The sequence below is a fragment of the Micropterus salmoides genome, unplaced genomic scaffold (assembly GCF_014851395.1).
Source record: "Micropterus salmoides isolate LMB-PRFRI ecotype aquatic unplaced genomic scaffold, ASM1485139v1 Ms_hic_scaffold_776, whole genome shotgun sequence".
NCBI classification, from domain to species: domain Eukaryota; kingdom Metazoa; phylum Chordata; class Actinopteri; order Centrarchiformes; family Centrarchidae; genus Micropterus; species Micropterus salmoides.
The window spans coordinates 1-15,624 of NW_024044544.1; the positions used below are offsets into that span (position 1 = coordinate 1).

Here is a 15,624-nt window from a genome sequence, read left to right on the forward strand (position 1 = left end):
TATGTTTATTAACATATTTAAATTGATCTTTCTATTGATGTTTTCCACTCTGTGGAACAATGGTGTGTTGCAGTTTATTTCCACATCTTTCTAATAGTAGAAGTTGATTTGCATTTATAAAGTTACCTCTCTGAAGTTCAGTTTATTACCACCAATACCAACCTTTCTCATATTATGACAGATTTACTTGACAGAAAGAAGAAAATAAAAGTCGGATGCAATCAAAGCTTTATTCAGTTTTTCAACTGACCTTAATCAGACAGAGGTGGGTACCCTAAACCCGACCCCTGACATTTGCCCCTAGTCAACCGCCTATGTTGTCAATGCACGGGCCCCCTGGTCACAGGTGTGTACAAATAACTGAATCAGGAAACATGCATGTTGTTCTTATTATTATATAGAAAGAAATGTTGAAACATATTTAGAAAGTCTGAACAACCTGAGTCTCAGCATGTTTCAGGCCTTCTCTCAACATACTGTGATTACTGTGTGAACTGGGTTACAACACTATGATCATTATCTCTGTCATAGATAATTAAGTCTTTATTAGACTCTGAGCATAAGACAAAGGTGGAAAGCCGTTTGACTCTGACTCCTTCCAGAGAAAGATTTTTTTTCATAATAAAGACAACTGAATAAACTTCACTGGAATCATGTTTTATTTGCAAAATTGAGGCTGTAGGAGCTACAAATTGCACACTGCTTTGTGGTGGGTGCATAGGTGTCACTTACACTGGGGACATTTGCATTTGATACCTTGACCATCAGATCCTACAGAGACTGGAACATATAATTGGCATTAAAGGAACTGCTCTAAGCTGGTTTAAGTCCTGTTTATCGGATCGATCTCAGTTTGTACATGTTAGCAATGAATCTTCAATGCACGCCAAAGTTAGTTATGGAGTTCCACAAGGATCTGTGCTGGACCAATCCTCTTCACTTATATATATATATATATACACATACACATACAACAGACAGCACAGAGAAAGGACAAGACCTGTAAGAGAAGGGGGATGGAAGGTGGGGACAACAGGGAAAAGCAATAATAATAATAATAATTCTACCAGGGACAACCTAAATTTGTTTGTTTCTATGTGTGAGACTGATAGTGTCTGCAGCCCCCTGCGAATCCCGCGTAGGAGGTCGGGAAAACGAGAGAGAGCCCATCTTATCTTAAAGAGCTCATAGTACCTTACTAAACCACCACTGCACTCCCAAACGCACCTTGGCTCCTAGAGTCTCCAAAAGTATAATGGGAGCCAAAGCGTTCAGCTATCAAGCTCCTCTCCTGTGGCAACACGTTCCAGTTTGCGTTCAGGAGGCAGACACCGTCTCCACATTTAAGAGTAGACTTAAGACTTTCCTCTTTGATAAAGCGTATAGTTAGGGTTGGCTCAGGTGAGGTTAGTTATGCTGCTATAGTCCTAGACGGCCGGGGGATTTCCATGGTGCACTGAGCTCCTCTCTCCTCCTACTTCTCTCCCTCTATACGCAACCTCATCCCATTAATGCATGTTACTAACTCGACTTCTTCCCTAACCCTGGTTCCCCGAGAAGGGGAACGAGACACTGCGTCGGCCCGCCGCACCTCTCTCCCGCCTGAAGCGCCTGCTTCATAGTTTAAGCTAATGATGAGTGTACAGGTGTGCTTTATACTCCTCCGGTTATTCCGTCACACCTTACCGTTCTAGCAACAAGCCAATAGGATTGGAGTGATTTCATTCACGTTCAGACCTGCTTCGCCTAGAGGCGTTCCCATAGTGTCGTAACCGACGCAGTGTCTCGTTCCCCGAGAAGGGGAACGAGACACTTAGTTTTGTGCTTTCTCGTCCCTCTCCTCTCTCCTCCTATCACTTTCTGCAGGTGTTTCTGCCTCTGGAGCTGTGGAGTTGGATCTGTGGTTGCGGGTCACCTGCTGCCCCCGTGTTCCTGCTCGACACCCTCTGCTACAATTATTGTTGCTAGTCCTATTGTTCTTATTATTGTTATTAATATCATTAACATTACAATTATTATCATAAACTTTCATTACTATACATATCTTTACCATTATTTATTCACTCTGTAGCATTTTAACGATCTTGTTTGTAAACAATGACATAAGCAAAAACTGTAACACACACACACACACACACACAGATAAACTCACTTGTTGAGGGGAGGAGCAACACTGAGCAGGTGATCCAGGTGAGAACAGGGAAGCTGAAAGTGTTTAGTCAGACTCCATTTTGAGATGACAGAGCAGAAGGAGCAAACCTGAAGGCTGAGCCAGGGTGAGTGTTAATACAACATTTTTATTATTTTACTGTCAAAGTCTCTGTGTCACTTTTCTCCCTGTGGACTGTAGAGGAAAGAAATGTTAGAGTGAACTCAACACTTTGATTCATCTGAACAAAGTTGTGATTGACCTAATAAAACACATTAAACCTGCATTAACTCTAGAAAATAAACACAGATTTAATGACATGAGACCCGGTGGAGTTCTGTCTGTTTTTATTATACTGTTTACTGAGTGTGTGCGTGCGTGTGTCTTTGTTTCTTCTCTCAGTCTTGTTTTTGACGCTTGAACAAACTTGTTCTTCTTGATTCTTGTGTTCTGAGCTCACAGTCAGTGTCACTGTTTTACCTCTCAGACTGACTGAAGTCCAGAAGATGAATGTTTGTGTGGAGGAAGAGGAGGACAGAGCAGAATCTGCAGCATCCAGATGTCCAAAGGAAATCATCTGAAAATCAGTAATGAAGCTGGACTGTCAGACACACAGTAAGAGACTGTATTTACTGTAAACTGAGCTGATGGAAGATGATGCACTGAGGTTTAATACAAAACGTTCTGCTAAAAGATTTATATTAATGATGCAGAACTATTAGTGCAGATATTGTTTCCCTCACGTTGACATCACTGTAAAGATGTAGAAGAATTCTAAATCTGAAAAATCTGCTTCAAATGTGTAATTCTTTAACTCATATTTATCCTCAAACTATTTAGTTGTTTGGCTCTTCCTCAGATCAGCTGTTATGATCCACCAGATGCTTCTTGAATCAGTTCATATCATTATTGTTCAACACGTGGCTGGGGTTTGGGATTGAACTCAGAGTATGACTTGGTAGAGGGAACTGGAAGGTTTAGCTGGCTGGGGAGCAGGGTTAACATTTAGAAGTGAAATCCAGAGAGAAAGGTGAGCTGGCTGGCAGCCTTGAGCGGAAATCCAGTGAAGGTGAATCTGAAGACAGAGAATTTTGAGTTAGCAGGTAAACAAGGCAAGCAGAATAACAAGCTTCAGTTACTTGGTTGGTACGTGACTCTACAACTGTATAACTCAGCGATCTGGCGGGAACTGGATGTAAGCCCTGGATAAAGTGGAGATAATGGCTTGATGCAGACCATGGGTCTTACTACGAAGTTACAGGAGTAACTTTGTGACATTGGTTGTAACTTCCCCATTAACTTGTACTACGAAAGGTGGATAAGTACGTGTCCAAAAATACAAAGCGGGTTTAACAATCCATTATATCAGAGAATATTGAAGTTTTTTACTTGTAGATTTGTAATTATTTTTTCTCATAAATTTACCTTTTTAATCTTGGGGTTTTCCTCTGATTATTACCACTCTCCCCGTTTCCATATTTCTTACAATTGACCTAATATGTAGTACTTTTATATCCTAATCATATTACACATAAAAGAAGAGTCCATAAAATACAAAATAGAGAATTACAGCAAGAACACTGTGAAGATGATCACAAATTGACTCAATGCGCTGCCAACAAGCCCCCCTGGCTTTGTTGGCCACCAGGGTTAGATTTGGCCCTTGTGAAATGTTAGAGTGAACTCAACATTCATCTATGGACACAAAGTTGTGATTGGCTGAATAAAGCACATTAAACCTGCAGTAACCAAGAACACAAGCACAGTTTTAAAGAAAAGTTCTGACTGTTTTTATTAAACTGTTTACTGTGTGTCTGTGTGTCTTTGTGTTTGTTACTTCCTGTTCTCGCAGTCTTGTTTGTGACTCTTGAACAAACTTGTTCTTCTTGATTCTTGTGTTCTGAGCTCAAAGTCAGTGTTACTGTTTTTAACTCTCAGACTGACTGAAGTTCAGAAGATGAGAGTTTGTGTGGAGGAAGAGGAGGACAGAGCAGAGTCTCCAGTATCCAGCTGTCTGTCTATGAAGAGTGACTCGTCCAAAGGAAATCCTCTATTCTTCAGAAATGAAGATGGACCCTCAGACTCAAAGTAAGATACTGCTATTATCTCATTTATATGTCTCATTATCGCTTACCTCTGCTGATGCCATAATTTCTGTTGATGTTTTTGTTTGTATATTCAGTTTTCTACCCAAATGTATTCAGTAACTAAAATTTAACAAACCTTTTGTGACAAAGAAAAACGTCTCGGTTTACGTATGTAACCCTGGTTCCCCGAGAAGGGGAACGAGACACTGCGTCGGTTACGACACTATGGGAACGCCTCTAGGCGAAGCAGGTCTGAACGTGAATGAAATCACTCCAATCCTATTGGCTTGTTGCTAGAACGGTAAGGTGTGACGGAATAACCGGAGGAGTATAAAGCACACCTGTACACACTCATCATTAGCTTAAACTATGAAGCAGGCGCTTCAGGCGGGAGAGAGGTGCGGCGGGCCGACGCAGTGTCTCGTTCCCCTTCTCGGGGAACCAGGGTTACATACGTAACCCGAGACGTTCCCCTTCGAGTGAACTCGAACTGCGTCGGTTACGACACTATGGGAACGAGATACCCACTAAACCGTGCCGAAAACCCCGCCTGCCCCTGTGTGCAATAAAGTGGCACGACTAAGAGGAGAGCGCACGAGTGCCAGGTGCCGAAGAAGGTCAAGACTGTAAAACCGAATGAATGTGTGCGGAGTGGCCCAGCCAGCCGCTAAACAAACATCCTGCAAAGAGGCCCCGGAAAGGAGGGCTCGAGAGGCCGCCATGCCTCTGGTAGAATGAGCCCTCACAGCCACAGGTGAAGGCAAACCGCGCACCTGATAGGCCAGGGAAATAGTCTGAACAATCCAGTTGCTAATAGTATGTTTGGATGCAGGGAGCCCGGCCCTGGGAGACCCAAAACACACTAGCAGCTGGTCAGCCTTCCTCCAACGGGAGGACCTCAGAGTGTAAATACTCAGTGCTCTGACAGGGCAGAGCAGATGAAGTCTCCCGTCCTCCGCCGTCACATGAGGATGAAATGCCTGCAGCACTGTGGACCCTGCCGCACAAGAAGGCACTTTAGGGATGTAGCCTGAACGAGGGTGCAGGATAGCCCTAATATTCCCCGGGGCAAACTCCAGGCTTTGCGGGGAAACCAAAAGTGCTTGGAGATCCCCCACCCTCCTCAGAGAGGTGATAGCAAGGAGAAAGGCCATCTTGAGGGTCAAGTGCTTAGCCTCAGCTGACTCCAGGGGTTTGAAGGGGGCCTCAGCCACCGCCCCAAGAACCACTGCCAGATCCCAAGTGGGAACCTTGGACCGAGTCGCAGGTCTCATCCTCCGGGCACCACGGAGGAAACGTACAACCAAGGGAAGTTTCCCCAAGGACCCCTCCCTCAGAGGGGTGTGGAAAATAGCTGCCACGTACACCTTGAGGGTGGAAGGGGAAAGACCAGCAGAGAACCGGTCCTGGAGGAACTCAAGTACCTGAACCACCGGGCAGGTAACAGGGTCCACCGACCGCTCCCTACACCAAGTGGAGAAAACACTCCACTTCAGGCCGTACATCCTCCGTGTGGACGGGGCCCTGGAGCTCAGGAGGGTCTCGACTGCTCCGGCTGTTAGACCCGCCTCTAGGTACTGTGGGGCCAGACCCACAGTCGCCATATGGCGGGGCAAGGGTGAAGAACCCGGCCCTGGGCCTGGGACAGCAGGTCTCTCCTCAGAGGGACCTGCCCTGGCGGGCCGTCCAGGAGCAACATGATGTCCGAGAACCACACCCGGGTTGGCCAGAACGGGGCTACGAGCAGTAGGCCGACATTGTCCTGGCGGACCCGCTCCAGAACCCCGGGAGCAGAGCAACTGGGGGAAAAGCGTACAGACGTAGCCTCGGCCACGAATGTACCATGGCGCCCCGTTGGGTCTGGAGGAACGAGAGAAACCATAGCGGGCAGTGCGTAGTCTCTTGAGACGCAAACAGATCCACGTCTATGGGACCGAACTCTTCGCACAAGAGCTCCACCACTTCGGGGTGAAGTCTCCATTCCCCGGGCCTCAGCCCCTGCCTCGACAGCAGGTCTGCTCCCTGATTCTGCGTCCCCGGGAGATACATCGCCCTGAGCGATAGTAACCTCTGCTGGGACCACAGGAGGATCTGACGCGCCAGTCTGTCCAGAGGGCGCGAGCGCAGACCGCCCTGGTGATTCAGATAGGCCACCACCGCTGTGTTGTTCTCTTCGGAACGAACCAGGACGTGGTGGCCTTGGAGATCGGGCAGGAAACTCCTTAGAGCCTGGAACACCGCCAACATCTCGAGACAGTTGATATGCCACTCGGATTGATGCACCTGCCAGGATCCCCTTGCAAAGCGGCCGTCCATGACCGCGCCCCAGCCCGTGAGGGAGGCGTCTGTCGAAATAACCAGCCGGCAACAAGACCCTCCCAGCACGGGCCCCTGGGACAGGAACCAAGTTTCCTTCCAAACTGATAGGGAACAAAGACACTTGCGCGTAACCCAAATCAGACGGAGAGGATTTCCCCTCGGGGAAAAACCCTTGTTCCTTAGCCACCACTGCAGGGGTCTCATGTGCAGCAGTCCAGATGGTATTACGCTGGACGCAGCCGCCAGGAGACCCAACACTCGTTGAAAGTGTTTCATAGTGATGGCGTGGCCTAACTTCACCCCTTTCACGGCAGCCAATATGGTGTCGACACGTGCCGGAGACAATTGTGCCCGCATCGTTGTCGAATCCCATACAACCCCTAGGAACGTAGTCCGTTGGGTGGGCACCAGCACGCTCTTCTTTGCGTTGAGCCTCAGCCCTAAACGCCGCAGATGAGCCAGAACGACATCTCGATGCCGAACGCCAACTCTCGAGACTGGGCTAGGATGAGCCAGTCGTCGATTAAGTTGAAATCCGGATGCCCCGGAGCCTCAGCGGGGCCAGTGCTGCATCCATACACTTGGTGAATGTGCGAGGGGAAGTGCCAGGCCGAATGGAAGAACCCGATACTGGTAAGCCACACCCCCGAAGGCAAACCTCAGGAACTTCCTGTGAGAAGGACGGATGGAGACCTGGAAATAGGCGTCCTTTAGATCTATCGTGACGAACCAATCCTCAGATTGGATGTGCGTCACGGTGGCGGGGATGATGAGCATCTTTAACCTGAATCTCCTCAGAGACCGGTTAGAACCCGCAGATCCAAAATAGGGCACGCAGCCCTCCGTCCTTCTTGGGGACTATGAAGTACCGGCTGTAGAACCGGCGTCTCTGTCTGGGGGGGAGACACGTTCCACGGCCCCTTTCCTCAGCAGAGTACAAACTTCCTGTCCCAACACCGGAGACTCCCCTACCCCGGTCTTCCCAGAGCTCCGTCGGGACTGGATGACGGTCCTCAGATCGCGTCTCTCAGACGGCTGCGACACTCTGCTTCCTCTCCTCTCCGTAGGAGCTCGTAGAGGGAAGGGACCTACGCCTGGCAGCCTCAGCTGCCTTGGGTCCAGACATCTGGTTGCCGGACATGCTGGTAGACTTCTTCTTCACGTAAGACATACTGCTCGTAGGACTGGAGCTTTCTTCAAACAACATACAGAGCGCCTGCTGAATAGAAAAAAGCTAATGATGAGTGTGTACAGGTGTGCTTTATACTCCTCCGGTTATTCCGTCACACCTTACCGTTCTCGCAACAAGCCAATAGGATTGGAGTGATTTCATTCACGTTCAGACCTGCTTCGCCTAGAGGCGTTCCCATAGTGTCGTAACCGACGCAGTTCGAGTTCCCTCGAAGGGGAACCACTGGTATCATCTTCCTCCTAGTATCTGTCAGTCACCTAGAAAGGTCATCTGTTGCTAACATTTATATGAATGCACTCACGGATTAGGACGCCCTGGATAGACTAACCAAGTTGATAGCTTTGTGTGACCGCTTATCCTGATCGTGAATGTTAGGGTTAGTGAAGCCAGATAATGAAAAGATATCCTGCGTATGTTGAACTTGCTTCTTGGTGGGCTACAGGCCCCAGACCTCCCTCCACCCTCCCTGGCTTGTTTTGGCCATTTTGTCGCCTATCCCTTTCCCCGCTGCCTGGACTCTGTTTGTTTATTGGATTTGTATATTCTTTGGACTGCCTGCTTGTTCTGTTGCCAGATGTTTTTGTTGAGCCTTTTTTTTAATACATATATGGCGTTAACTGTACCTGCTCTGTCCTAGAGTTCAGACCCCTTATTCCTGTATCTGCATTTGGTAACATGTTAACAGTTTTAGTTTACCCTTTAACTGGCTACTTAAGTAAAATATGGTGAAGAAAATGTGAACTTAAAGGTCCACTTATTAATGATTTAAAGCTTGCAGTTTAAAGCCTTGAAACATCAGTGGACCTTTAAGCTTAGACTATCCAACGTTAATTGTTCCTAAAGATGACATCCACGGACCATTTATTTTATTTCCTACATTTTTAATCTTTAAATGTTATTGAACTTGTTTTGCACAATAGCAAACAGGTACAACGTGTGTTAAACTCACATTTAAATGCATCTTCTACAGAACATATTCAAACTATTAAGTAATTAATAAATAAGTAATAATTATTATTGTTTTTAATTTTCTGCATTATTAAGTGTTACTTTAATTGCATGATGGGATATATGTATATAAACGATGTGGGGAAGAATCAAGAACATGATGCACTTCACTACATGGAGAGAAAACATAAAGAAAAGTGGTAGTAGAAACTTTGAAGATTGACGAGCAAAGCCTCTAAATGCAGAATATTAACAGAGGTATTTGGTGGCAGCAGCAGCAGCAGCATAGAGAACCAGGAGAGGGACAGAGATCTGAAGATGTTCCCCAGAGTAGTAAAGGGAAAGTTGTGTTCACGTGACGGTTGTCTCGGTCTGTCTCTGATCAGTAGAGAATCACAGAAGACCTAAAGGAAACAGTCTAGATTTGAACCTGTGACACCACTATTACATGCTGTGTGTCTTAGGCTGCTGATCTACCCCAGATATTTATACTACTTCTAAGCTGGTAAAGTGAAGTGAAGGATATAATCAGCTCTCTTTTGCGGAGCTTTGAGTGGCAGCAAGTGTTGAGTTTGTCTACAGGCAGATCATTAAATGTTTAGACAGTCGGATAGAAAAAGCAGTTAATTAGTGTTGAAAGCAGGAGAGTTGAACTGAAAGGAACAAACATCTTCATTACAGACCGAAAGCTGAATTCAACAGAAAAGTAACAACACTTTTACTGTTCTCTGTGACCGTCTGAGCTTCTACACAGTGTCGGACAAATCTGGATAGTTTTCAACAACAAGCAACAAATCATTTTAGTTCTAATGAATTGTCTTCACAGAGAGAAGAAGAGGAGTCATGTTTCTGTGGAGGAGCAGCCGTCCTGCTGTGCTTTGTGTCAGGACGTCCTGAAGGATCCGGTCTCTACCAGCTGTGGACACTGGTTCTGCAGACGGTGCATCACCTCATACTGGGACCAGTCTGCTTCACCAGGAGACTCCTCCTGTCCCCGGTGTGGAGAAAGATCCAGAACAAGAGCTGGACTGCAGACAGCCAGTCAGAGCAGCTCTGTACAAAGTAAGACTGCATCTTAAAAATGTAACCATCAACTTCATCAAATAAGCTGAACAACTTTGAGTGCTGCATTTCGTTTTTTAGTTTTCAGGCGGAAGATGTGTGCAGTTTGTGCTGCCCTGATGTCAGTGGGGAGCTCGGTCCACCATTGTGGATCCTGCCGACTCTCAGGTGTTGACACTTTAGCTGATGCTTTTATCCAAAGCGAATTACAATTGCTATACATGTCAGAGGTCGCACGCCTCTGGAGCAACAAGGGGTTAAGTGTCTTGCTCAGGGACACAGTGGTGGATGTGTCACAGCGGGAATCGAACCCAGGTCTCCCACACCAAAGGCAAGCATCTTATCTATGCGCGATCACCACCACCACCACCCCGTATTGTATAATGACAAAAAAAAACTTTGTAAAATTTGATCTACATGATGAACATATCTAAAAGCAACACACAATGCCTGAGAGCCTTACTGCATTATATTATGTAATATATTTTGATTTGTCACCTGAATGTTGTGTATCCCTTTATACTAAAAAAGATTATTGACATCCACAAGTTCCTCACAAGTCATACGATACAGCTGCAAAAATAGTTACAATACAATATCCTATACTGATGGCTCTTTTTTTATTCTTAGTGTAACAGACTGGATGACTAGCTGGTGTTTATTGTGGAGTCTGAATGTCACTGGTAAGATTGTTCTTGTCAGCTACTAAGGCAGAAAGGGTTTTTTACCATAAGCACTGTGTTTTCCAATGTTCCAGAATGTCAGTGAATGTGCGATATGTTTAGAAGCCTGTCAATCAACTGTATTCGTACCTGTGATTGGCAGAGAGTTAAGAAGGATGGTTGTTATTGTTCCTGCTAGGCCGAAGAGAGGGTGTGTGTGAGAAAAGAGAGGTGATACAGTGAGTTGAGAGTAGAAGTTAACACGTAGCGCTAAGTGACGGCAGAGTTGTTTTTGGTGTTGGCTACTGCCCACAGTAGCCTGTATTTTGTACAGTAATTAAGAACAAGCAAACCAGCATCTCGTAGCTTCTTATTTGAAAGACGCTATATTATTATTATTATCATTTTCATAATATAATATTATTATTATTATCATTTTCATAATATAATAATAATAATAATAATAATAATCTTTATTTGTAGAGCACTTTTCAACAACAACAAAGACAATAATACAAAAATACAATACAAGATAAAAGCATGAAAACATTGAAAAGACTAAAATACACGTTTAAGATAAATATAAAATTAGTAAAATAGAATAAAATAAAAGGGATAAAATAAGTCAAATAAGATCGGGAAAGACTCTCCTATAAAAGTATGTTTTAAGAAGGGACTTAAAAGAGTTCACTGACTCAGTTGACCTGATTTCCTCGGGCAGGCTGTTCCAGAGCCTCGGGGCCCTGACAGCAAACGCTCTGTCCCCTTTAGTTTTCAGTCGAGACTCTGGAACAGACAACAGACCTCTGCCCGAGGATCTCAAGGTACGTGCTGGTGCGTATGGGACTAAAAGGTCAGAAATATAACAAGGCGAGAGGCCATGAAGAGCTTTAAAAGTGATCAATAGAATTTTAAAGTCAATTCTAAAACATACTTGGAGCCAGTGTAATGAAGCTAAAATAGGAGTAATGTGGTCATATTTCTTTGTTCTGGTTAAAAGCCTGGCAGCTGAGTTCTGGACAGTCTGGAGTCGATCAGTAGATTTTTGGGTTAAACAGGTGAAAAGGCTGTTGCAATAATCCAGGCGTGATGAGATGAAGGCGTGTAAAATGGTCTCCATGTCCTTAAAAGTTAACATAGATCGAATTTTTGCTTTCTAAGTTGATAAAAACATGATTGAACAAGCTTTGTGGTGTGCTGCTCGAAATTTAAATTACTATCAAACCAAACACCAAGGTTCTTTGCAACAGGCTTAATGTGATTTACTAGGGAACCAGCAGATGGCAGTGTTTGATTTGCCATCTGCTGGGACCCGATGACCAGGATTTCTGTTTTGTCTGAGTTCAGCTGGAGGAAATTATTTGACATCCATTTTTTAACTTCACAAAGGCAGTCGGTAAGTGAACTCAGCATTCCAGGGTCTGTGGATCTGATGGGCAAGTATATTTGTGTGTTATCAGCATAAATGTGAAAAGAAATACCATGTTTATGGATAATATGTCCAAGCAGATACAAGGAAAAAAAAATGGGTCCTAAGACCGACCCATGAGGCACACAATATTTAACTGGACAGAACGAAGAGACATAGTTGTTTACAGACACGCAAAACTTCCTATTTGACATGTAGGATGAAAACCATTCTAGGGCAGTACCAGAGATCCCCACCCAGTGCCTCAGTCTGTCTAACATGATGTTGTGATCAATGGTGTCAAAAGCAGTAGTTAATTAATAAATCCTTCAGACTGAGGTAATGGACTTGGAGACTGGATTATTTCCATCGGAGCTATGCTTTCCTGCATTCCCTTTTTAGGCTGCGAATGCTGTCATTTATCCAGGGTTGTTTACTAGCTTTAGACGTAGGCCTAACCTTTAGAGGAGCAGTAATATTTAGTGATGACAAGCAGATATGATTGAAGTGATCGACCAGATTGTTGGTGTTGGAATCAGACAGGTGTTGGCTTTGGCTCTGAAAGAATGCGCAAAACTTTGAAACACTTTGTTCATTAAAGATGCGAGAACACACGGAGCTTGGTGAGGCGGCATGAGTAACAGGTGAATCACAGCTAAAAACAATACATCTGTGGTCAGATATGGTCATGTCCACTAATTCCACAGAGGAAATGCTGACACCCAGGGTAAAAAGTCCAGTGTATGACCACGGTTATGTGTTTGCCCTTTGACATGTTGTTTGAAGGTAAAAGAAGTGGCCATATTTAAAAAGTCAGTTGCATTAACATTGGTGGGGTCATCAACATGAATATTAAAATCGCCACAAAGAACAAATCTGTCATAATTTAAAACCAGAGTAGATAAAAATTCAGGAACTTCTGATAAAAATCCTTCAGGCGGTTTTGGGGGGCGATAAATTATAACAAATATGATAGGTTGCAGGTTCACTTTAAGAGTGAGAACTTCAAAGGAGTTAAATTCATCACAGCGTACTTGATGACATTTTTCCTATACACGCTCACTAGCCCACCACCACGACCACTGACCCTCGGTTGACTAAAACAATCATATTGAGGCGGACACGGTTCAGCTAGCTGGCTATAGTCATTCATCTGCAACCAGGATTCAGTTAAAAACATAAAATCTAGTCTTACTTGAAAGTGATCTCACATTGAAGAGAGTCATTTAAATGAGTTTATTCTGGGTGCTGGAGTTGGTGCAGTTGTCCTAATCCTTAAGAGATTACTACTATTTTTGTGTGGGATGTGCACATTTCGGTTTACAACTGACACAGCCATATACTCTATATAGTTTCAGTTCTGTACACAATATGACCAATACTTTGACAAAGGTAGTACGCAAGTAAATATATTTAACTCATAATTTGATTTTGTGATATCCTTGCAATTATTTCTTTAATTTTTGATTTTACTTTTCTCTAATCACTCAATCATTGAAGAGCATTTTTTTTCTCTCCTTGTCTTGTTTTAAGGTAAACGGGGGAATATAACTGTGATATAATCATGAATATAAAATAATGAAAATAAAATTAATTTAAACTTTTGTGCTTATAATCAAATTGAGTGAAATAGACCATGAACTTAAAGCTAATGGGCAAGACCTTCTTTGAAATTGGCCTTGTTGGTATTAGAGCAATTTGGCAATTTGGAAAATGTCCCCTTGTCCCTAACTCCTAACCAACAATATGCATCTATACATTCCTCGTTCATTCATTCTGGTCAAATCCCCCTGTGGAACTGTTCAACCAATCAATGTCAAGTAGGTATAGGGAGACGCAGCCCACATGGATGATGACGCAAGTGCAATGCATAGGTAACTGCAGTGTGAAACAAACCAAAACTAACGGAATATATCAAAATATATTAAAACATGAACTCTGGTTCAGACCTTGGTGCGTCCTTTTAGGTGTGAAAGCGCCCTAAAATTCTGCTACATATTACTAACTTACATGTGCCACAGAGGTTTTGTGAGTCACAGCTTCAAAAACCCTGACTGAGCTAGTGGTCATTTTCAGGCGCCCACCTGAGATGGTGTCCTCCCTCAAACCAAAACCACATTTGGAGCTAAACTGACTGGATCAATACATGTCTGTGCGACCAGAGGGTAAATTGTTTTGTAGCGATGTAGTAATTTTCCCTACAACTTGAATTTTGGCACAACCCTGTGTTGTAGAATGACCTTGAATCTTATATCCGTCAGTCAACTGAATCTCTGTTGTTTGCAGTTTACTCTCACTCTCTGTGTTCCTGTTTGAAGGCTCAGATCTCTGTTTACTGTTAATTTACTCATATTAGAGCTTTTCCATTTCCAGGAGTGTATTTGTCAAAGTGATTTGCAGTTCATTGTTAGCTTTGCTATTGAATAAAACTCTACAGAGCAAATATGGCACTTTCTGTAGTATTTGTTTGGTGGATTAGTTTTAAATATTGCAGGAATGAAAAAAGCCACAGTGAGCTGTTCAGATGACGAACTGCAGACAAGCTGAGCCTCTGCTGGCATCAAACACATAGAAACCGGCACACAGTCAGAGGATGAGAGAAAAGGGAGCATTCTAATGTTCCACAAAACTCGACTTTATAACTTTTACTTCTCTATATATTCTTATATTTATCATTTTTTAATGGTAATGAAAATAATTAGCAGATTGTAACATTTTCTTTTTGTCTAAAAACTTTTTCCTAGTGAGTGGCGGTCTGCAGGAGGTTTTAGATGAACATAAGGTCAGTCTGCGGAGGAGATTCGAATGTGTGACTGAAGGAAGTGATGAAACAGAAAAAGGAACCCTCCTCAACAGGATCTACACTGAGCTCTACATCACAGAGGGACAGAGTGAAGAGGTCAATACCCAACATGAGGTGAGGCAGCTTGAGACAGCTTCCAAGATGGAGACCCTCCATGAAACTCCAATCAAGTGCCAGGACATCTTTAAAGCCTTACCTGGCCAACAGAAACACATCAGAGTGGTTCTGACCAACGGCGTCGCAGGAGTTGGAAAAACCTTCTCAGTGCAGAAGTTCACTCTGGACTGGGCAGAGGGCTTGGAAAACCAAGATGTCAGTCTGGTGATTATGCTCTCCTTCAGGGAGCTGATCTTGATCAAAGATGAGCAGTACAGTCTTCTCACGCTGCTCCATGTTTTCCATCCAACATTACAGAAGGTCCAGCAGAGAAGCTCGCTGTCTGTAAACTGTTGTTCATCTTTGACGGCCTGGATGAAAGCAGACATTCATTGGATTTCCACAACAATGAGGTTGTGTCTGATGTCACACAGAAGTCATCAGTCAACCTGCTGCTGACAAACCTCATCAAGGGGAATCTGCTTCCCTCGGCTCTGGTCTGGATAACTTCCCGACCTGCAGCAGCCAATCAGATCCCTCCTTCATGTGTTGACAGGGTAACAGAAGTACGAGGCTTCACTGACGCCCAGAAGGAGGAGTACTTCAGGAGGAGAGTCAGTGATGAAGAGCTGTCCAGCAGAATCATCTCACACATCAAGACATCTAGGAGCCTCCAGATCATGTGTCTAATCCCAGTCTTCTGCTGGATCACTGCTACAGTTCTGGAGCACATGTTGACTACAGAGCAGAGAGGAGAGCTGCCCAAGACCCTGACTGACCTGTACTCACACTTCCTGCTGGTTCAGACAAAGAGGAAGAAGCAGAAGTACGATGAAGGACATGAGACCAGTCCAAAGGAACTGATGGAGGCTGACAAGAAGGTTCTACTGAAGCTGGG

The 15,624-nt window shown here is 44.2% G+C and overlaps 1 pseudogene; it reads left to right on the plus strand.

The window, feature by feature from the left end:
• Positions 1–2,179: 2,179 nt before the first annotated feature.
• LOC119892989 lies at positions 2,180–15,618 on the plus strand (annotated as a pseudogene).
• The last annotated feature ends 6 nt before the right edge of the window (positions 15,619–15,624 follow it).